Genomic DNA, 24,428 nt, shown 5'->3' on the forward strand with positions numbered 1-24,428 from the left:
TTTCATGTGTTTAAAGACTGCAGGAGCAATAAAACAGTTTAAACAGTGGAAAGGTTGGCAGCAAATCAACAAATATTCCAATCCTGTCCTCTGTTTATCCTAATCTTTAATTGCCTTTTCGCTATTAAAGTACATCATGCTTTAAGTTGTGTAACAAAAACAGTAAACATTTAAAGCCTGTTCTGCATCAAATTACTGTGAGGTGATTAATATGCACACAACAATGCTGGTCCTGTGAGGACTGCATGATAAACAGTCAGGGTGCATATACCAAGCGCACCTCATCATAATGCGGTTAATACGACTAATAGATTTATTGTCATTAACCAGAAAAAAAAAAAAAAAAAGCACAGTGTGAAGTTTGAAGCTTGGGACACATCCTGAGGACACCTGCTACACCCATAATAATCACAGTTAACTCTGAAATCTTTCCAGTGTGTAAGCACAGCAGGTTTGTTTCCACTTTTGTCAGATTCCACAGCTGAAAATTTAATCAAGCACTGAAGATAGACAAGCTGTTTAACTCATATGTAATTAAGCAGAGAAGTGAATCACATTCCCAAATCACGAGTCTGCAAAGAAAACAAACATTATGAAAGTGCCAATAAATTTTCAAAATATCATCCTTTTAAGTCCAGACATTTCTTTAATTTACAGGCTGGAAGAAATTTGTTGATCTGTGCAACAGAGATCTTTCCTATCTCATCCATTACTTGTTTGTGCGACTACCATGTGATGGTTACCTGACAATCTATTTGTGTTCCTATTAAAAAGCCAGTTATGGTGATGAATACATGCACAGGAATTAGCCCAAGGTGACGGCTAATTGTCTGATTAGATGTGCTTCAGGTTGATAGATGCACAATAAGCCCATGCACATAAAGTAGTCATTAAGGAACATTAGACCATTAAATTGAACATTACACTGTAGCTAGAGGGAAAAATATGGATGTTCATTAATATGTCTCGACATTTAGGTGTGTGCTTATGTTTGTGTGTGTGCAAAGTACCGTTCTGTGAGGACTTTGTTGTCTTGTGACCAGCCTCTCTCTGTGACTTCGTACCTGCCTAAGAGACAGGAAACCTTAAATCAGCACTACAATAATTACACATTTGAACTGCTTTCTGTCAGCCTTAAGAGTACAGAGTCCTCTAGAAGCAATTTGAAATGCTAATTTCTTGCAGGTAAAGGGGTGCACTACATAGTGCAACCTATGGTGTGTACAAAACACAGGTAAAAGCATACACTTTTAAGTAATTTCTGTCCCTTTTCAGATAGGCAGTGCCTTTATGCTCAATTAGCAGTCCAAGTCCGTTTTTATATTCATAGCACAGACAACTCTGACTCCATTCCTGCATCTTAAAATGACACATACACACATCTACAAACATACAAAAGAAGCTCATGCAGAGCAGCAGTGTTCAAGGAGGTGTGTGCATGTAAACTTCCCTGCTGCAAAAGAACAAGAGCACATTGAGGCTTTTCTTTCAACACGGAAGACAGAAAAAGTGCTCATTTGCTTTCCTCATATGGTGTGCTGCTGGGCTTTTTGTTACAACGTACCTCCTGAGGCACACTCACACACACACACACACACACACACACTCACACACACACTTGCGCCCACGCAAACATAAAAGACCCAAGACCTGTTAGCTCTTGCGGGTGCCTCGCTCACCCTCTGAGAGATAAGATGATGTGTTTTGCTGTCCAGGCTGACTTTGGCTCAGAGGAATTGTAAATTCTCTGAAAACGGTGTCATTTTTTTTTTTTCTTGGCTTTCTTCCAGCAAAGGAGGTTGATTAAATAAACAAATGAAGTAAGCTCCACTCACAGCTCTTCAAACATAATAAGAGGGAAAGATACTCATCTCCATCTGTCTTCTTCATGAGGGAAATCAACATGCAAATTCAGACTGTTTACATATTTGTATATCACAATGTATTTATTACATATTTGCTACTTTATATGCACTATGAGATGTCTGAGTACCCAAACTGTCATTTAAACCAGTTAGCAGATTGGCATGAACCTTATCCTGAGAAAGGTTCATGCGTCATGCCATTCATTTAGGAATTCAATGCAAAAATGTAAGCAATCACGTTTTTGTTTACTGCCCTTCACTAACTCCTGAGAAAAATAGTGTGGTCTTAAGCTGCTCAATGCTCCGCTGCCTGCCATTTAGTGCTGGGCAGGAGGTAAACAGCAACTTTATTAGAGCCAGTCTTTTATTTCTTTCCCTGAAAACAACAGCTTGCTGCTGCTAGTGGTCTTCAAGAAGCGAGCATGAACTAAAACAGGAAGTGTAATCAAAACACTGAACTTAAAATAAGAAGAACAGTGAAAAACATTTAGATCACCTTGGAGGTAAGAAAAGATAGGAAAGCAAAAACTCAATAACAGGGTTCATTGCCACCAGAAACATTAATTACTTACATGAATTCAAGGACTTATCATCAGATTAACATAAAAAAGTTTGAAAGAATAAAAAAATATATATTTCTTATTAGAACAAGTTGGCACCAAACATGCAGGTCCAGGGTTTAATTAGAGGCTACTGACACTTCAATCCTGAGCTGCATTGTGGGTGAAAATGTTATAATGTGGAATACATTTGATAAAAATAACAGTATTTATTTATTTATTTTGTTATTAAGCTGTTAAATTTCAGATAGTGGTGGACAAATATTAATATATCCCACAGGATTAGTGGAATTATTTGTCCTGTATAAGCTTACTGTAAGAGCAATTTGGAAATGTCTTGAGACAATTATTATGACAATCTAAGCATTAGGCTTTATGCCTGTGGGCAGGCAGGAACATGTATTCACATAACTCTAGTCTACAATAATTCACTTACAAGCAAAAAATAGACATCTAAAAACAAATACATTACCATATGCACACACAGATATACACATGCTGTTTGCATGTCCCACTGTGAGAGAAGAAAGTTATAGATGGCACAGTTTCCTGCCTCAGAATGCTTTTAAGGTGTAAGAGCAACACAGAGGGATGCCTTTGAATGTAAATCTTATTACACTCCTGCAGTTTATTTGCTGGGCCAGCAGGCACCAAAAAATGCTGTCACTGCAGGAAATAGTTGCTTACATAAAAAAAAAATAATAATGTAATAAAAATAATAAAAATTAAAGATAACAGAAATGAATGCATATTCCCATGCCCATGTTTCGAGTCTGCTCAAACAATAGCAGCAGCTCTAATACAGAAAATTGGGGAGAAAGCAGAACTGATCGAAGCTGTTATGCAGAAAAAAAAGAAACAAACTGCAGCTACTGAACTTGTTAATTCACAAACCATATGTTGAAAAGTTGATCACAAGGATTTGCTGGTATTTGCTAACTTCTTTCAAATCTCCCATATGTTTTGTTATTTATAAGCATCCCTTTAGGCAATGGATTTAACACAATTAAAAGTAAAGGAAAGAGCTAACAATAAAGGCAGTCTGTAGAGTGACATATGGCAAGATTGCTGCATTCAGTATTGTGTTTAATTTGCACATCCATTGTGCTGAACTGAATGTGATTATTATTTGCCTCAAACTGCTTCTGTGGAAACAAATTTGGGGGAAAGAGGCTTTATTCTCCCTGACTGAGGGAATGAAGGCAGCACCCTTCTCCAAGCTGACAACAGCAGGCTCCATTTGCTTTTTTATTGAAAACCATGGGACCGCTCTCAAAATCCTCCTCTCATAAAAAGTAAGTTCCTAACCTCAAGAACATGCCATAAATTGTATTTCTAATGTTTTCCAAGACATATAACGAGAAAAATCATTTATCAGAGCTATAACTGGAGATTTCTGCTTAGAATCTGCAGAGTACTACATGTATTTATACAAATGAGCATTTTAACAATTGCAGATTTTTCAATGCATTTGCGCGTATCATCCTCAAGGTTTTGGGCCCTTCATCATCAGTTGTATACTGCTATCTTTGTGGTTTCCATGTTTCTACATTAATTCACAGACAGAAGCCTACCATGTTAAATAACTGAGCATTATGGAGTACACGCCTAAAACAACTATCCAGCGATAAAGAACCAGACAAACACCACCAACATTTCAGATGACCCAGGCAGATCTTGCGCTGGTGAGACAACTGTCAAAATGAGGTAGTATTTGAGAATAGTGAGACTTTCTATATGTGAAAGACATTGCAGTTGCATTTGACTGATTTGCTTTGCCTGTACATTGAAGGGCAGGAAACTGTCCTGGGATCATCTCTTAGTCCTGTTCAAAAGAGCTGGATGCACAGTGTTTTTTTTTTGTTTTTTTTTTTTTAAATTTGTAAATGGAGATTCTATTGGATAATTTTTTTTTTCCCTTTTGATTAGAAACAAAAGAGAGGAAACCTTTTTATTTTTTTTAATTATCCATGACCCTGTGTACTTGACAAGTACACAAAATGCACACGCCATTTTAAAGCCATGAGAGGGACCAAATAAATTCTAAGAAATATATTTATCTACACCTTGTCACTTGGTAAAGTTAATTTATTTTATTAATTTATTTTTTTTCTCTTTTCTTTTAACATGTTTTAACCTTGTCCTTTCTGGTGAGGTAAATTCTCAGTGCATTTCCTCTGGAGGTTAGATGCTTAAATCACCTTTGTGTAGGATGCAAATTGACCCACATCCACTGCAGTGTTGGCCTAAAAATGATACTCTTAGTGAACCTATGATGAGGGCAGAGAAGAAACTGTATATGTGCACAGAATGCTCAAAACAATAAATAATAACAGAAGAAGTAGTAGTAGAAGAAGAATGTTCAAAAGATATTTGAATAAAGAGAGTAAACGTCCCTTTTTTCAAGTAGTATTTGATAATCTGAGTTTACATACTACATAATGACATGTGATGTCATGGGTTTTTGCAACATTTTCTGAGCATGATTAAAAAACTTAAGTAGACTGAATGAAAACAAAAAGAAACTGAATTTTCAGGGATTTCTTATGTTCACTTACAAGTAGAACACAAAGAACTTAATGTATATTACCGTCTCTAGTCCTAAATTTCAACATAATTCTACACTGAAGCCACCCGAGCCACTACATAAATCACATTGACTTATTGAATTGAGAAAGTATGAAATATCCCAGATGATAGATAGTTGGTATTTAGGCAAGATGGCACAAAGCCATGTGAGTGTGTGTGTGTGTGTGTGTGTGAGAGAGAGAGAGAGAGAGAGAGAGAGAGAGACGCAAAAAAATAGTGAGAAACAGATTGAATAAATTTCTCCATCTTTCTCTTACTCAAACACTCAACACACAAAGACGCACACACTATACTGTACAGTGTGTCCGTATCCTGAATGAATCATGGTCGTCTATTACAGTGGATTTTATTCCCTCTTTTTTTTTTTTTTTTATAAAAACCAGTGGACAATCCCATTTCCGTTGTGTGGATGCAGCAGATGGATTCCGTCCCACCAACCATTCATCACCTGCCACACCAAAACCTGCCTTTGCCCCTTTTTACACCAATGAAAAATGGGTTTTAGACAATCTTTTTCCTCCAGAAAACAAAAAAATCATTTAGTGTGTCATCAAGTGAGTCTCATCACTTGGTCCTACTAGGGCAGTTAAGCAAAAGGAAAACAAGAAACTCTGCGATAATCTGAAAAAGGTAAAGAAACAAAAGGAGTGAAGACAAGTTACAGCTGATAAAAATGCAGTCATGATAGAATTTGTCGCATTGCAGAAGGATTATATGGGATTACATAACTAACACGTTTAACTTGAGTTGCTCCCAACATTTTAAGCTAAAATAGACAGTAGATTTAAATACTTAATAAAAGAAGAGAATTGCATCAAACAGTCAAAGTATATGTTTTTAAAACCTTCTGAAGAACTTTGATAGCTAAACCCGAGACATTTTAAAATTAATAGGACAGTTTCAAAACTTTGTATGATTAATTATGAGCAAATTCAAAGACTTCTCTGATCCCTCATTCTGATAAATATATAAACCAAAGTAGTGAAAGCAATCCCAACACAATTAAATCTCTTTTTCTGTGCAAATATAATGTCTTATTACTGAACTGACCTCAATACTAAAAATACCTCACGATTCCACTCCATACAAGTAAGGAGACAAGATCATTCAATTTGAAGGAAACACATCTACCACATGAGTACTGAATGAGCTGATCATTATGACAAATGTGTAATCTTTCATTTGATCAGGATCGAAATCATTCCGCTGAGAAGGTGACAAAACTTCACAAATCCCTCTGCAGATTTGCCACGTTAATTAATCAACACAATTGTAGCAAAGACACAAATTTTTTTCACAAGTCATGGAAAGATAAGGCTGAGAAAAATTAAATTTCTAATTAATTTCATTGACTGACACATTTGTAAGATGGAAGAGATGTGCATTATTCAACAGTAACAACTTTCTGCAAAGCTGACATTTTCAAACTGACGCTGTTGTTGCAGAAACACCTGTGATTCAGTGGCCATTAAATAACGACAACAAACTTTGGGTTGTCCAGGGTACTAATGTAAAAATCTAAATGTACAATGGAAAAAAAGAATAATTGTTTTCTTTTTTCTACATTCAACAGTCAGCATTGTTACAAGTCTTTTATCCATTGGGTGTAATTCTTTTCCACAAAAATCTGCTTATATTTGTACACTGTTTAAATACAGTATGAGTAAGCATGTGCATGCTATATTTCTTTATGTATGTAAATGCATTGCATAGCATGAATTGAACATTTACAAAAAAGTTTGGGATGCAGGGCTGTTTCAGTCTTATAGAATGGCATCGATGTACTCAATTCATCCTAAATTGATTCTGCATGTTTACACTAGGTCTGTCAAAGTAAATCTGTTAGTGACACTTTTTTTTTTTTTTACTCTGGATTAAGGCATACATGTGTAGTTTCAGGAAGTGATGCAGAAATAACTTTGTTATTCTGAAGCAGAAACAGACACAGGTCTTTCACACAGAGTTAGGCTCTAAGCTCTGAAAGATGGTTCTCTTTTTATCTACTGCCGATGTGAACTAAGTTACCACCATAGTATGTCACGTCTCAAATATCAATTCTCAAGTATATTTGTGTCTAGATGAAGGTGAGGCTGTCAGAAGTGGTTTGAGAAGAGTATGTGTGTAAAGGGGGCCATGCGACTGAGTGTGTATGCAAAGTCACTCAACCTTTTAGCTAGATGATCAGTTTTGTCTGAGTTCCTTAATCAATGTTGGCTGTTTAACTTTAGTTGTCACATCTGGTGGTTTTATGACAGAAATTTTCACAATGGAGGTGGTTGGTGAGATGATGCCGCATGAATTCTGAATTATGATCTATAACATGGTAGAGGTGATTTAGAACAACATACAGACATATATTACATGCTGCATTTACTGACCCTTGGATATCTGACGTTGAGCCAAAGAAAGGTCAGTGATATTAAATATTTGTAGCATTGGCTCGTTCTGTTGATGCAGTACAGTATAAAAGGGGGAAATTTCAGGCACGGTCACAATTAATCATGATTAATTTGTAAGCTGTGATTACTCTGATTAATATATATCTATATATATATATATATATGAATATATATATATATTAGTGCTGGGCACGTTAACACGTTAATCGCGCGTTAACGCAACGCTTAATTAACGCTGTTAATTTTTTTAATCGCGAGTTAATATTTCTTTTTTTTTTTTTTTTTTGCTGGCCGCTGGCTTTTATGGCAGGCCAGACCTATTTAACGGCGCAGCTTTTTATTACGGCGAAAAAAACGCTGTGTTTACTGACAAAACGACGTTTTTTTCGCCGTTCTTTGGATGAAACGTGACAGATTAGTGCAGCCATATCCCTGCTGCAGCGGTATGTCTGACGTGATCGGGAGAGAGCGGGTTTATTAAAATAAAGAGATGTTTTCTGTCTGGAACAGGAAGAAGACAAAAAGAACCGACGTTTCTCTTTGTCAAAATACATGCAGATGGACAGAACATCGTAACTTTTGGACGGGAAACTTTTTCATTATTTTTTTTAATAAATGCGGTTTTAATTTATGCAAGACAGCAAAGGTAAGACATGCTTTCTAACTTTTACAAACGTGCAGCATAAATCGGGTCTTCTTCTGCCTCTGGTTCAGTGAATCTTGGTCATATCGAGATGAAACTTCCAGCTGTGGAATCTGTGAGATGTGAGCTTTCAGTAGAGGAGTCGTTTCTTCGTGTTCATGCCGTGGGGTGGACACGGGGAGACATAATTTGTGTTTGCATATTTTTCGGACTTTGTGTAGCTGCTCTTTAAATAATTTGTTGTCTTAACTGTGTTTGTTGGTGATAGAAATGGTTTTACTGAGCTGGTAGCTGAGATTCTGGACTTTCTGTGGATACCACACGGATGTTTGTTACTTTTGAAGAACCACATTTTTATTTCCATTTTTAAGGTTTTAAAATAAAGAAAAACATAAAACCTTCATAAAAAAAAGAGGATAGACAGACTTTCTGCTAAGGAATGTAGATATTTGGGGAAAATGATGTAAAAGAAAGGAAAAAAAAGTCCATGGTTTCCAACCTAATGACAAGAAAGATAGATTTAAAAAAAAAAATTTAGCCACGTATTTAGAGGCATAGTGGAAGGTCCAGAGACACACTTGCAGCTCCAGAGTTGCAGGTTGGAGAGCCCTGATGTCGTGTTTGTAAACCAAAACTTACTGCATTTTCTTTTTATAGCTGTAGGCCTTTTTTTAAAGGAAAGAGACATTTTGGGCGTAACAATGCGATTAATCGCGATTAAAAATTTTAATCGTTGCCCAGCACTAATATATATATATATATATATATATATATATATATATATATATATATATATATATACATATATATATATAATTTTTAATCAGAGTAATTATATATTATATATATATATATATATATATTACACAAAATCTTTAGATTACCCTTTTCAGGGTGGCTGTAAGAGGCAGTATGGTATTGTGATGGTTTACAGCAGAGGTCACTAACAAGCAGACTGTGGTCCGGACCCAGAACCTGTCCTATATGGACATGGAGTTAAAATGTAAAATATTAAGGGGTGCTTTTAATTTAACTGCCACAACTTTTTGCAGTCTTCACAGTAGTGGAGGAAACATGCAGACCAATTACATGTGATGTAAGCCATCACATGTGATGCACTCAGTCAATCAATGTGTGAGGCTCCCGGCGCAGCGGTAAACTTCCATTTAGATCAAACAAAGCAGGGATAAAAACTACTGTGCTAGAGAAAGGCAGCAGTGTTGCTAAATCTGCCTGTTTCAGTGACTTTGGGCTGGTTTTCTGTGAAGTCTCTTGTAAATATCGTCAGTTGCAGGTTTTTGGGCTTGTTTTCTTGAACATAGTTGCTTATCTGGGCTTGTCCTGATATGAAGCCTCCTGATTCTCTCACAGCTGCCCACAATAAAGTAGTAACTCCTTGGATGCGCAACAGGAAAAGTCTTTTTTCATGAAGTAGTGTCAACACCTGTTTCCTTGGTTACCACGGCCTGCCCCTACCGGCATGCCCCTACATGCACGCCCCGGCCCACATGCATGTTCAACTTCATGTGACATAAATAGGACATGTGTAAAATATATATAATAAAGAGTAGACAAGACAATTTATTGGCGGGTCCATGAACAGCATGAGGAGGAGAAAGTTTTTATTTGTTGTAGGTCTTACCTCAGGTCTTTTTGAGATGAGACATGTCTATGTTATCCTAATTAAACTCTTAAAGTTCAATTTAATTAAATTTTCATTGTACATACAGACTGTATGTATGTATATATGTATATATATATATATATATGTGTGTGTGTGTGTGTGTGTGTGTGTTTTCTATAGAAAAGAATATACAAAATAATTATTGTATTTATACAGTAACTCATTCTAAATTATTCAATATAATTATAAAAAAAGTGCATTAGTGTGGGCTGTTCATGGTTATCATTGTCTAAAACTGCAACCATCCATACTGTAAATGCATGTTGGTAAATGTGTTCAGTGCTGTTACATGCCTTGATTACCTTAAACTTAGGTGTGTCCCAGTTCAGGGTCTGCACACTTCAAAGTGCAGATTCGTCCACCACATACGTCATCGCAGTGTGCGAAGTACTGTCCCAATTCACAGACACTGAATGACCCTCCGAATCCACCCTTCAAATCCGCACTTCGTTTAGCCTCAAACGAAGGCTGCTGGTGGTGCATCCTTCGCGGCCTCTTTTCTCCCAGAATTCATTACGCACAAGACGGTGGCGAATAAGCAACCAAGCTCAGAAGAGTCGTATTAAGTTTAAATAAAGTTTTATTTTACAAAAAGTATGTCAAACAAACTGATTGTCCAGTTCCAGTGCATGTCCATAGTTCAGAGAAGGCACACCTCTCTGTATAACAGAAACCACATTACTAAATAAACACAAGACATAAAACATTAAGATTTTCTATATTTTTGCTCCTCTCTTCTCTGTTGTGTTGAAAAAAATTTTATATTTATACTTGAATGCTGTTTCTCAGCTATTTTTAAAGAACTGCAATAAATAAATAAATAATATAATAATTACGTGCTATTTTTAAAGACTGACACTGAACTAATTTACAAAGCAAACTGCAATTTTGGATCTAATAATGATCACGTTCTTTTGATTTTAGTTACAGTTATTGTTGCTATGGCAATGTGGCAAACTTTTACAGAATTTATTGCTATGGCAATTTAAACACACATTTTTCATCCTGTGTTGTTACTATTGGAAAGTGGATTTTGTTGATGCGGAAGGGGGGTTGGAATAAATAATTTTTGACTTTCCTTCTCAAACATGGAAATAAATTCCAGGGTTGACTGTGTTTGAATGTGGTGGACTGCCCACCTGCTTGTTTTCTTTTCTTTATTATTTGTTTGGTTTAGCTTTGCTTTATTTTATTGACATGTTTGAACTAAACATTATGTCCATTTTGAAAACAGAGGGTCTGGGTATGGTTGCGCTCGTTGACATTTTCCAAAACTATAATCAATGCACTCTGTTAACTGAAATACATTCAGAAACCAGGGTTTCCTTTGACACGTGTGTTGAAACATGGCAGTGCAACATGATGAACCATGAAAAAGGCATGGACATGTGCCAAATGTAATCATAAAGGTCTCATTTTCAGGCAATTAAAATAAAATGTGTCTTATTTTAATGGAATCCCAAGTTAATATAAACATAACTATGACTATCACGCTGCCATTCTAACAATAGTTACCTGCATGTTATAAACTGGAATTTGTCACAAGGTTTGTATAACTTATTTTTTTATTTAAGTGCCTGAGATCACAGAAGACCAAAAAATATAATCATTAACCCACGCTGGACTGTAATTTAGTCAATCACAATTTCCTAATCATAACAAACAGCAAGTGTTTATGTGGTGATGAATCATTAGATGTGTGTTTACGTTTGCAGTTTTACTAGAAAGCAATAATACCATTTCATTCACTGCATCTTATGTACATTTTCCAGTCTTTGCATGACTCTGCTTACCTTGCTCTCCATTGCAATACTTTTCTATTACCTCACAATAGGATTTGCATTATCTTGCAATAACATGTTGGTCCAATCAAGTTGCCACTTTAGAGAAACACTTAGATAACACTGAAAAGAGAGATAATAAAGCAATAAATCGAAGGTTCATTACTAATTTAAACAGGGTGATGGACAGCAGTGACCTGCAGGCTGTGGGCACAGCTGCAGCAGGTCTGCCTGGCTCTAACCGAGAAAGGTGTTAGATACAGATGCTGTTCAGAAGTCTGCTATTTAATCTCCACTGCTTTATGTTTTTTGCCTGTTGCTGTTTCAACCTACGTACTTCAATGATAAATGTGTTATCACTACACTGCAGAGGTAAGAAATATAAAGATGCAATATACAATGCTCCAACCAGCCCACAAATCACTGCAAACATTCAAGCACTGTATGTATTTTTGCGCCCTGAGCTATCATCCTGACAAGCAAAGCACAATTTAGTTTTAACTAAAGATGAAGATTGAACAGTTGAAGCACCAATCATGCATATGCATATCTCAACATGCTTTCCGCATGGTTTTCCTTTGTTTAAGATTTCACTGCAGCAGCATCTTCCTCTGCAATGGTTTAATTGAGCCCAGAAACTGTGTGTTCTCTGCTATGTGCTACAGCTGAGAGCTGCATACGTCTTAAAGGACCCTTGCCCTCATTTTTCATGTTTCTGAATATGTTATCACCCTAAACATCCCCCACTGCTAAAAATGAATCATATACATGTTTTAGTCATTTTTTTGCAAGAGCACTTTCTCCGTTTTTCCAAAAATACTTGCTCCAATCACAAGACATTTTTCAGTTGCTTGACCACTATTACGTCATAGTTCTTTGGATTTCTTCTATGATCAAATTCTCCAGACAGTGCAGTCCGGCTAGAGCATGTGCATTACCCACCGTGACCAAATACTTATGCACAAACACCTTGTGGAAAATGGTGATTTGTTTTTGTTTCAAATATGTCTTCAAGAAAATGTATTACGGTTTGTCGAGAGCAAAGTGGCCCTTTTAAGCTTCCTTTACAATGATTTTACATTAGTGGGTGCAGTTTGTTTTTCCTGGCCAGCGGCAACACAAACGTCTGGATTTATTCGTTATACTTCATAGATAATCGTTTTATTAATGAGACACAGAATAACCAAGGCTAAAAAAATGTATATCCTACTGACATTATGGCACCAGATGTCACCTGGATGGAACGAAGGTGAAAAGACAGAGTCCCTCTAGCTTTGATCAGCAGAGGTAGCAGTTTATCTGTTAGCTGTCTCAGCTGAATTTTGGAAAAAAAAATTAAAAATAAAAATGAGAATACTGATATTGAAGACAATGCACAGGTTGTGGATGTTGTCAATTCTCAGGATCCTCAGCATGCCAGTGCAGATTTACTTATATTAATCTACCAGGTTTATATCCCGTAGCCTCCAACATCTGCAGAGCAGCTCTTTAAAGTTCCTCAATTTTACAGCTCTTCACATATTCACAAAAGGGTAAAGGGTAATACTTCATTATATTGCCATTCCTATGAAAATTTCAAAACATTATTCTTTAGATTTTGGCATCCATGGAAGCTATATATGTGATAAAAGCACTATAATAAGCCAGTTAATGTCAGCTGCATAAGTGAATACTACTTATAAGAGTACAGCATGTGAAGTGAAGTTGTCAAAAAAGAAAGCTCCACTGGGTTATTGTGTCATGATTGCTGATCTGTCCAATAAGAATTTTCCATGTGTTTTATATGTACATTTCTAAATCTCAAAAACACTTTCAGACCAAAGATGCTGTTAGCAAAAGCATTTTTACAATGTTTGACAATAATCACTCAAAACTTCCACTAAACAATTTCTTGTTCAAAAATATTAAAGAAAAAAACTTTTAAAAAGTCAATCCTTCTGTTTTAACTATAAATATTTTTTTTCTTGACTATGTTTAGCTATGTTAAAAAAAAGTTCATTCTTTGTCTTGAAAGCCACAGATATTCCGGAAGATGACTGGAATTGTGCAGGGAGCATGAGAGAGCAGAGCAGAGCAACTCTCAATCACTTTATGCTGAATCTCACAACAGTGAGATTATTATCAACAATGCAGACATAGAGCAATACAAGCCCGAGCATTTCTTTGCATTTAAGGAAAAACAGCCGGGCTTCCAGAGTACTCAGTTGGGGGAGGGCTGGGTTAAATAAAAACTCTATCAAGCTATAAGATTGTCTAATTTGTATACATTAAATATAATTATATTAGCTTTGACTTCATTTGTTGCATTCAACATAAGAATTAGAAACTCTGTGGGTGCTGCACATAAAAGATTCCTCAGTGAAGGAAGAAAAGGAACAGAGAATAAGTAGGTAGAACCATATCTTTTCAAATCAGCCAAAAATTATGTAAACGCAGGTTTAGCCATAGGTGCACTTTGCATGGTGTGCTGTTACAAATATAAAAGTTATATAAATAGGAATATGAAATTAGTACATTAGGTCCCCTGGAAAAGGTCAAATGATATTTCTAATGCACCAAAAAGGCGAGTGAAGCTCAAAGTGTAACCATGATATTACAATGCTGAGAAAAATTATTTAGTAGAAATGATTAAGTGGGGTAATTAGTCTTCTAGTAATGATCATATTCAGAATATACATGTGGTATTTTAAAAAATGGAAATTAAGGTAACAATGCATAATAATGACACATTTTAGAGATTTCTGAAAGCAAATGTAGTTTTAACACAGCGAAAGCTTTTTAGTCCAAAACTAATCTGATGTTCATGCTTCATGCATGTTAATGAAGGGTGAGACGGAAGCCAGTCATGAAATAGTACCCCAACACTAATCTTCATTATGTGGCAATCCATGGTCCTGATTTTGATTCTGGTGATCCCCCAACACACATATGAAAAGGATTTCACAACAACAGTCTTTCAACTCCTGTTGAAACCCAGATTAATGTGTTCTTTTGGATTGTTTAAGCAATATAACTTAACCAAATAAGTTGTTTTAAACCCATTACAGTGTAATGTGAATATAATAAAATAGAAGAGTTTGTAAAAGAGAGTATATACCAAATAAAGAGGTGGAAAGATGGAAGGTTGTGATGCTTGTAAAGGCTTGATTATTAGGGCGCATTCACACCATAGTTCAGAGGACTCTGTTTGATTGGGCAACAAATTCTAAAATTCTGCAGCTTTCTTTGGTTTGGTTTGTTTTCACAATGGACTTTACTAAACCACCTTGACCAAGTCACTCAGATACAACAACTGCTGCTAGGGGGGTGAAATTCCCCAAAACAACAACTGTGCAAGAAGAAAAAGAAGAAAATCCAGCTCATCGACTGGCCAGGGCCGAAAATGGCTCATTCACCACAGTCTTGGGGTTCCTGTTTTTACTTTAGTGTTAAAACCTAATGTGGTTTATTTCCAGAATCTGCCCAGTATGACCAGCAGGAGAGGCAGAAAGTTATCAGACATGTTGCAGTATGTCACGTCCTACATCACGTCCTCTCTTTGGTCCGTTTGCGTTCCCAGTGTCAGCACACAGGACCTGAGTTCACTTGCAAGCGGACTGAGACCCCCAGTTTTGAAGCAGACCAGAATTTGCTTGTCTGATCTGCACCAGAATCTGAATGCCCATTTACACTGTTCCAAACAGGCTGGATTATCCATGGAAGCTGACCAAACATTGCCAGGGTGAATACAAAATAAAACAAAACTTCCAAAGACTTAAAATCTCACTGATTCTCATGTATTCAGCCTCAGAAATTATTCAGCCTGAAAAAAGTCTGAAGAATTTCAGTGCCAATGTGTTCAATTTACCACAAGACCAAAGATCACGTCTCATGCTTTTGAAGCATTGAGCAAAGACGACAGTATGTGTGAAATATATTTTCTGAGCAAAAGGCATATGAAAACAGCCTCCAGGTCGTAAAGGGTTGTGTCTGTGGGCGAAGAAGCACATCAGTGGAAGATGTTCATGTTTGTACCTTGTCTGTACTGTCTTTGCTCTATTTTCTTAAATCAAATTTTTAAAAAATTCTAGGAAATGATCACTTTAATGTTTCCTAGATAACCAAGAGCTTGTGTCATTTTTGTTCACACCACTGCATCAGAAAATAATAATAAAAAGAGGAATGAGGAATAATCATAAAATATTCAGACATGACATGAGGCATGCATGGTGTTAGAAGGAGTTATCTTATGTTCTGTGAATGAAAGAAAAAAAAACACAAATAAATAAAAAATATAGTCTGTAGGCTGCTGATTGTTGTGATGGTCTACACTAAAGCTTACACAAGATCTAAAGTTAAACTCAACTTATGCAGTTGCATATGCAGACACACTGGTTGCGACTGTAATATGTGTTGAGGTTTGAAACATATTTTGACTGGAATTAGTGCTGCAACATAACTGCAAACCCAAAAAGCCCAATTCTTACATTGACTGTATGGTACCAAAGAAAGAAGCATATGAACTATATCCTTTTCCTTTAAGTTATCGACTTTCCTATAATCTCAGGAAATGGCCCTGCCTGCAGATGAGCAAAACTCCATTTGGAAAGTGAAAGAAGGCTTTGATAAAAGTTTTCTATTACATCAGTTATTCAAGCAAAACCAGTGAATCAACTTTGCATGTTTCAGTGATTCCTGGAAACCTTTTCAAATATTTGACAAATCATCTGTTTGAATACAGATTTATATTTGTCAGCCTGAAACCCAGTGATCATTTCTTTAAAACATGTTTAAAACAGCGGTGTAGGGCAAGGCTATAGTCTGTCCATGGTGTCATGTTTAATATATAAATTATAGTAGTATCACAGCAGATGTCTTGCATTTCAAGAATGCAGTGTGTTGTGATTCCTAAAAAAAAAGTGTATCACCAGTATATTTTATTTACATTTTCTGTGAACAGCTAAATAACTTTGAGCTCACTAAATAATGTACAATGTAAACCCTTCTGAGCTACTAAGGCACAGATTAAGTACATTATGTTAGCCACAGCATTTAGTGATGCAGCTTACACATCATGCTCATGACTACATGAATTTCAAGTTGAGCATATAAAAGAACAGCAGACCTCATGCCAACACCTGCACAGTGATTTAAGATCTTGATGGGTTTTTTTCTCCCCACAATCTTTGCTCAAAGAGGCATTTCTACAAATGAAAGTGAGCTGAAAATTTAGCAGTGATCTAAAATTTAAACCATGCACTTTTCATCTTCTGAACACAGAAACACAATCCCTTTCTGTTTCTCTTACTTTTTACCCATCCCTCACAACATTCCTGTGTTGTGTTTTCCTGTGCTGTCATCTTGCTCCAATCATCTGCTCTACAGAAGACGGAGATCAAAAGTGCTTCTGCATTGATTCCATTGCTTTGTTATGACACTAAATTCTGCTCCAATGCTCTCTGCTAAATGAACAAACCACACATCCGACATCGTGTACTCACACACACAAACACCCAGACACAATGACAGATAGCTATGAGCACATAACTTGATGCAAGATAATTTGTTATTTTGAGTCTATTGATTTGTCCGTTATGCAATGAAACAAGTCTCTTTTAGAAGCATCCCTACAGCAATCAATTTCAGCATACTCTCCTATTTATCACATTATAATGATTTGTTCAATATATCTTCTAAGATGTTGAATACACTGGAAAACAGTGTCATTATTATCTAGGGCAAAATACAAAATATAAAAAAACTCTGACAAATATGACAAGAACACCACTGTAAGATGACATTGTTTTATGTGTGAGGCTCCTGAGATGGAGGCCATAGGAGCACATAGTTTCCTAGAATATCATTTATCATCCCAAACATGCAGCAAAAAATACTAATGCATCATCCAGTTTTTCAGGAGATATTCCAACGCTGTGGTTACAATATATGCAGCATTTCTCTTAGAATAAAAAAAAACACAACAAAATAGTGGTGAAACAAGTAGGTAGATTATCCAATCAGCAAGGAATGCCATTTACAGATGAGGTCACAAGTATTGGAAAGTCATTCTCACCCGGGGCTGTTTTCCACGTAGATTAGCTACCGTGCTGCCAGCTCAGCAAGGACAAATGACTGCCTTTTGCTCAAATCACCACGGTAACCTAGACTAATTACCTAAGCAGCCTCAGCTGAGGGCTTTGGATGCCTGAATGTTTCCCATAACCACCGTGGTACTGTCTGAAACCTACAGTATGAATCAAAATATGCATTTTTAAGTTGTGCACACTCCCTTCTGCATACATTTAGGTATGTTTTCCTGCCAGGAAGTTTAGGTATACAGTCTTCTATTGAGCAAACAGTTCTTGGTATGAATTCAGTTTATGGCCTTCATATGATAAGGAATGAACCCCTGGGTTTGAAAAATAACTAATTTTTATAAATGCTGGTAATGAAGGACAAAGTATTGGGTATTCATAAATCAGTGTCAGGAGCTGGAACACAGTAAACCCACGATTATGCTCGCTACATTGTTCAAAGCAGTATAACTGATAATGTAAACACCCAAGACGCTCAGGATTCACTGCAGTCTATCTTAAACAATAGCTGATGCTACTAAAAAACAACATCTAATGTGTACCCAATCCATCTGGAACCACAGTTGGAAGAGTGCTTTCCTAAACTAACATAGTAGCTTCTAGCTTTTTTTTTTTTTTTTTTTTTCTGAATGTAGAGAGGTTGCCCAAAAATTATGTATGATATTACAATTAATGTTATTCTAACTATATTATATATAACTCAGAAATAACTGTAATAAATACAAAAACTATATTCTAATTTGTTTGGATCTACTACTTATAAGTCCAATAAATATTGCTAAGATTCCTAAAGACGCAAGAGCTGTATCCTAAAACCGCCATGTTTCCAATGGGTCTGATGGTTTACTGGCATCAGTTTAGGCAAAACCAGCAGTTTATGCAAACAGCTCACTCTGTTTCAGTAAATGGCTCATTCTTTTTTTCAACACATTCAGTGAATGCTAATCTAATGGAGTTTACAATATTTTGTACAAAGGTAGTAACAAGCTAACATTAATTACAATGTACTAAGCTTCATACATAGATGCTAACATTAAGTTTCATATTACAGTGACATACCTCTCCAGATGTGTTTTTAGGTGACGGATGAACCTCCAATCTGCCACAAAAAAAAAAAATAAAAATAAAAACAAATAAACAAATGGTGTGTGAATGTGGTAGATCCAGTGTCCTGTATTCTTATGCCACAGATTTTAGTTTGTAGTTAATAACTTCAAATTCAACATGTACCCTAAACAATATATACACTAAATGCACCCTAATCAAAAGACAGATGTTTCTGAGGACAGCAGCTGTTTATCAATAAATTATTAAATATTTATGAGGTGGTCTAAATGAAATGAGTTTACTTGACAGTCATTTGCAGTGAGGTTAAAAACATCAAGTTAAAACATCAAAAACATGCCAAGTGGAGAGAAGATGCTGAGGAGAGAACTGAAACACATCTGTTCTTGTTGTGCAATAATAAAAGGCATAAAGCTTAATTGCAATTGTTGACAGTTTCATTGATAGTAAGTGATGGCCAGTGAGACACAAACACCATACTGAGACTTTAATTAGAAAAAATAATTAAATGGCTTCCTGAATGTTCTTCAGACCTCAACAATCAGGTGTCAATGCCACTCGCAAAAAGTCTGTCAAAACCTCATTGTGGTTTTGACAACGTATCACATCTGATTTTCTAACAGTTACTCATTGTATACTGTGATTTATGAGCATTAACATAAGTATTAAAAAGTCACAGCCTGTCATCTGATGCATCCGACCCACAGAGTATAAATAAACTACACAGTGTGACAGTAAATAAAGCAAATTAGAGGTTCCTTTGAATTAAGATTGTGAATGCTTTTAACTAGATAATGAGAGCCTCTTAACACTTAAGCAGTAAAGCAAGTAATTGCTTTTTCATGGACTCAGAATTTGAATTTCCATCATGTGGTGAGACTAACAAAATCCAATCATACGGATAGCAATTAAACTCTTCAGTGAACTTCTGACATGGTTCAGTTCCAAGGTAATCGCATAACTCACAGTGATCCATACTTAATTTCCCTTCAGGATGTCAATAATTTCCTCTGTATGTAGGATAGCTTAGTTTTGTTATAGTCGTGTACTGCTGTCATGTTCAGTGTCTACTGTTATGAAGATGACTTCTTGCAGCTCATTGTGAATACACCAAGACACTTTATTATTTTTTTTTTTAAAAGATAAAACCTTCAAAAAGCTAATGTATTAACTGTGAAATCCAAACAGAACATGAGGCAGTGACAAGGATAATATTAGGGGACTAGCTAGCTATGAGGATTTTCTATTAGTCCCTTTGTGTTTTCAAAAAAATTGCATTCACTTTATTCTTTCCCGACACAAAGAGCATCCTGACACCCCAGGATAAAGTTCTGTACATTATATGTCACTTCAATATTTCCAATAACATCATTCATTCATTCATTCATTCATTCTTATTTGTTCCAGTTCTTTAAAATATTGGGTTTGTCTCTAGCCTGTGACACCAGAGCCAAGCACAGGAATGACACAAGCAGCACTTTTGATTTCCTGCAGTTTCCATTTTTAATGTCGGTCTGAGTCACTGTGTGACCTATTCCATATGCCACCCTGTTCAAGAGTAAGAGCCCACTGCGTTACTGGACTGGTCACAGCCAATGGTTGCTGCTAACAAGTTCCTGCTACTCTCTGACCCATTTGTGTGTTACATCAGTTGCTGTGGTTTTCTTGTGTGACAGTGTGGATTTGAATTTGTCTATCTTTGTGTGTGCATGACCCTGGGCGACTTGTTTCCAATAAGAAAATGAAATCCACCGCAGGGTAATTTTCCCCTCACTCCCAGCAAACCATTTTCTTTTATTACTTCACCTGCACTTCCTTGAGCCACGGGGTGTGCTCCCATGCTGCAACTCCCAGACAAGAATCAGCAGCATCTATCTTGTGGACAGAAGTGCTGAGTAGGTACAACTTCTCAGCAGACCACATAAAAACCACAGCAATTAAAAGCTATTGGGCCATTCAACTTTGTCTTCTAAAGAAGGGGAAAAAGAGGGAGTGAGTAGGAAAAAAGGCAAAGAAAGTTGGAGTGAAAGGAAAATAAAGAGACCTCAACTGATGAGGCTTAACTGAGACATTCATGACAGTAATTTAAGATGAAGATGGAGGAATTAGAGGGTGAGGAAGGGGCTATGAAATGTGAAAAATACCTGTTTTCAAAGGGAGAACAAAAGGTCAGACTTAGGTTGAGTAGAAGGTAAAAATAACTTCATTAATGTTGCAATGAAATGTTCACTTTGACTGGACTTAAAGTAATTGATGCAAATTATTCTACTGGACTGATATTATAAACTCTTAAACATGATTAACTGATGCTTTTTTTATCTTTCTTTTGACATATCTCCCAAAAATGTTGACATGTTAGTCCTCATGAGGGAGATAAAGAGATGTCATTAAAAACTGGGCTTGGTATATCCAGCTTGAAACATCCACTTTCCAAAAATGTCATTTACAAATTGCTCCTCAGAAAACTTCCTGGATTCAAGACAAGATCTGGATGATAATGGCCAGCACTGGGATCACACTGCACATCTGCTCAGTAGCCAGGCAGAGACAAGACCCGTGGAGTTGCAGATCATATGCTGTCACTGGCTGGGCCAGGCCTGTATCACTGCAGGTTCAGGATATACTGTATACAGTATGTGTGGTCTCTGTGTGTCGTGTTATTATTGAAGATGTATTTACAGTTTAACCCCAGGAGGTCATACAGGAAACTGGAGGGACATCATATTAATCAAAAGTTGATGCAAAGATAGAAAGTTATTGATTAGAAGTGATGTTGGTTCAGCTACAAAGTGAAGCTCCACATGGGAGCTGCAAATTTGTTTAATGTAGCTGACAGATTTTCCTTTAAACAGAGTGTAAAAAAGGCTTGCAGCTAAATATACATCTGAAAGATCTGGAGATCAGTGCTGATCTCCTTGTGAACTGATTATTGCCAATACGCTGTACCATTCCCTGTCTCTGCTTTTATATCTAATTACAGATATAAAACTATTTGGAAAAGAAAAATTAAACAATGAAATGTAATAACTATCAACTAAAAATCAACTATGTACCAGGCCCAAATTAAACCAACATTGGAAAATTATCCCTGTTTCTAAGTTTGACTGTTTTCAGCAGGTTGATGTAGTGAAACCATCACTCTTAACTTTAAAGTCAATCTAGCCACTGTTGTTGCTGCCACAATGGAAGACTGTTCCCATTTATCACAGCCTGTCTGAGTTCAATCCAGACAACTGAAAAAAAAATGTCTCCACCTCTTCTGTAATCAGGATGGAGACGCAGACATGACAAAGAAAAGTCAAAATGAGTTGTTGACTAACACCAAAGATTACAAATGCTTGACTGTCTCTTTACTGAAACAAATCACATAATTGCTTTTTGGAATACTAATAAAGCTGCTGCTCACTGTTCTTCTTCTCTGTTTCAATAAAACTCTAAAATCCTCATTTATCTTTGTCTGAAAAAAATTACTCTTTGCCTCTTTTGTCACTTTGCCTGTCAGTAATTCTGTCTTTGTCTATTTGGGCTCTACTTTTATTGGTCCCTTTCTCTCTGCTACCCAGGCTGAAACAGTGTATTCAAGTGAATGTTAAGAACAGAGTGTTGCATTATTCAAACCCTTCAAAGGTATAGGAATGTGAAACAATGACAGAAAAAAAATCCTATTAAAGTATCCCATTTCCTGAGCCAACAAATCCCAAGACCAAAGTAAAAGATATGGAATAGAGCAGGACCTTGGAGATGAGTTAACACATAAACATACAACAAAGTTTGTCACCATAGGACTTTTATGCAAAAATGATGATCTAGTATCTATCAGTTTGTCTTGCTTCAAATTTTCTTTGTCAAATGAATAAGACTGGTATCTGTGAGTTTTTGTATCCACTGCAGTTATTGTTAGGGTAAACGTGTGCTCTGGGATGAAAAGGGAAAAACTGAGTGGCCAGTTACCTGGCAGGAATTGATCCTGCCATGAGTCTCATTGCAAATACCTCACATTACAAACTCTAAAAGGAAAATCTAGACAGTGAAACCGACATCCCAGTCTATCTCAAGCTGCCTCAAAACACACCGAGCAACAATGAGGAGCCTTCAGGTGCAAAGGAGTATGATTCACACAATCAGCACTGAGGATTTTTCAATTTTCAACATTACTGAAAAATGTATCCATGTCTGGAATATAAAGCGAACTGCACACTCTTTGTAATCTTTTTTTTTTTAAAATGCTTTTAAAGTTTACAAAATGCTCCAGGGTGTGGAGACTGGTGGACAGATATATGAAAAAGAACAGCTGCAGCTTTGTTTTTTGCAAGGCTCAGTATTTTGCCAGGTGTCACTCTTGTCAGTGTTTCAAGCATGTTGTGTACTGTATTTCTTTGAAGTATTAGTTAAAAGAAATAACACTGAATATACAGATTTATCTGTGGGTCAATTTATTAATTTGAACTCTTTGTGTTTAATTTTGAACGCGATTTAACAAAAAGTGAATTCATGCTCAGGCTAATTTTGCCTTCTTTGGAATTTATGTGCAGGTTGTAAAATTAATAAATTAATGATTAAAGTTGCTATTGAACTGTAGCATCACCTAACATTTTGTTCCCAAAAATATTGAGAGATACTGGCTGATTAATTGTGGCACTCCTTCTGACCTTCTAACATAGTGATTTGTTTAGACCGCAGGGAGGAAAGTCTTGCGATTCTATCCAATGAGAACAAACACTTTGTCAATAGCCTTTGGCTATCTTGATGTGCAAGTTAGCATACTGTTTCCCCCTCCAAAATCAATGTTTCTTGATAAGACTGGCTGGGCCAAAACGTATCCACCAACTTTCCACTTTGTCAGCTACTGAAAACCATTTTGATTAAAGACATAAATTCTCATCCACTATACGCATATGCATACAGATAGACACAGGCATGCCTAAACATAAAAAGACAAACTGATGTCACAGACAGACACACAGACGTCATTCGTCCCATGGTATTTAGCACAAACGTCAGATGGCGCAGGGTCCCACTGAAAATCAATCGGCATTTGCAAAAATCAATAGTTGGGTTCCTATGAGAAGCAATTAGAAAGGCAAACATGCAGTGCTGCCTCCCTCCTCTTCTTCACTGTTGGGTCAAAACACAGTTTAACACAACTGTGACATTTGGAAGGATCAAGTAAACACATAAATGTATTTATTATTGATTTAGGGTAAAATAGGGATAAAGACTGGCTGGAACTAAGCAAAAAGGTCAGTTTTTTTCTAGATAAAAATATACTTTTCTCCCCATTGATGTCTGTAATAATCTTTGCTTACTAAAGCCATAATTATGCCCTATAAGACTCTATAAGATGTGTAGGAAATTCACACTGGCCTGACTTTGACTGGCTTTTGACTTTGGATTAAATTCACTAAAATTAAAAGGTGAGAGACCACAAAAGTGATGATTCTACAGACTTTCTTTTCACTAAAGATGCCTGTAGAAGATAATCTGCTCATCTAGAAACTTATTCAGGTGCATGTTATCTGTCTGTTCTGAGATAATCCAGTAGTGACAGGAATACATACAAACTTTTACTTGGTCTTTTCTCATGCTTTCTCCATTTCCATCCCCATATCTCAGCAGTTAGTCAAGATTTACGTTATTCACTGAGCTGTCACAGGAAGTCTAGTTTTTTTTTAGTTATTTTTGTTACTGTCTGAAAAAAGTTGGTACATTTTGACAATTTAAGAGGCTTCTACAATGTCTATGTAGTTTTGCTCCTGAAGCCAGTTCTT

General features: G+C 36.3%; 1 protein-coding gene across 5 annotated transcripts in view; it reads right to left on the minus strand.

The window, feature by feature from the left end:
- tnr (tenascin R (restrictin, janusin)) overlaps nucleotides 1-24,428 on the minus strand; it is a 174,927-nt gene that overhangs the window by 87,812 nt on the left and 62,687 nt on the right. For 4 of the 5 annotated variants that reach the window (XM_041993320.1, XM_041993318.1, XM_041993319.1 and 1 more), the window contains exon 3: nucleotides 1,011-1,068. The exons of the other annotated variant lie outside the window; for it this stretch is intronic. The gene's annotated coding sequence lies outside the window, so the exon portion shown is untranslated. The remainder of the gene's footprint in view (nucleotides 1-1,010; nucleotides 1,069-24,428) is intronic. 5 annotated transcript variants of the gene reach the window in all.

The sequence above is a fragment of the Melanotaenia boesemani genome, chromosome 8, assembly GCF_017639745.1.
Source record: "Melanotaenia boesemani isolate fMelBoe1 chromosome 8, fMelBoe1.pri, whole genome shotgun sequence".
Classification (NCBI taxonomy): domain Eukaryota; kingdom Metazoa; phylum Chordata; class Actinopteri; order Atheriniformes; family Melanotaeniidae; genus Melanotaenia; species Melanotaenia boesemani.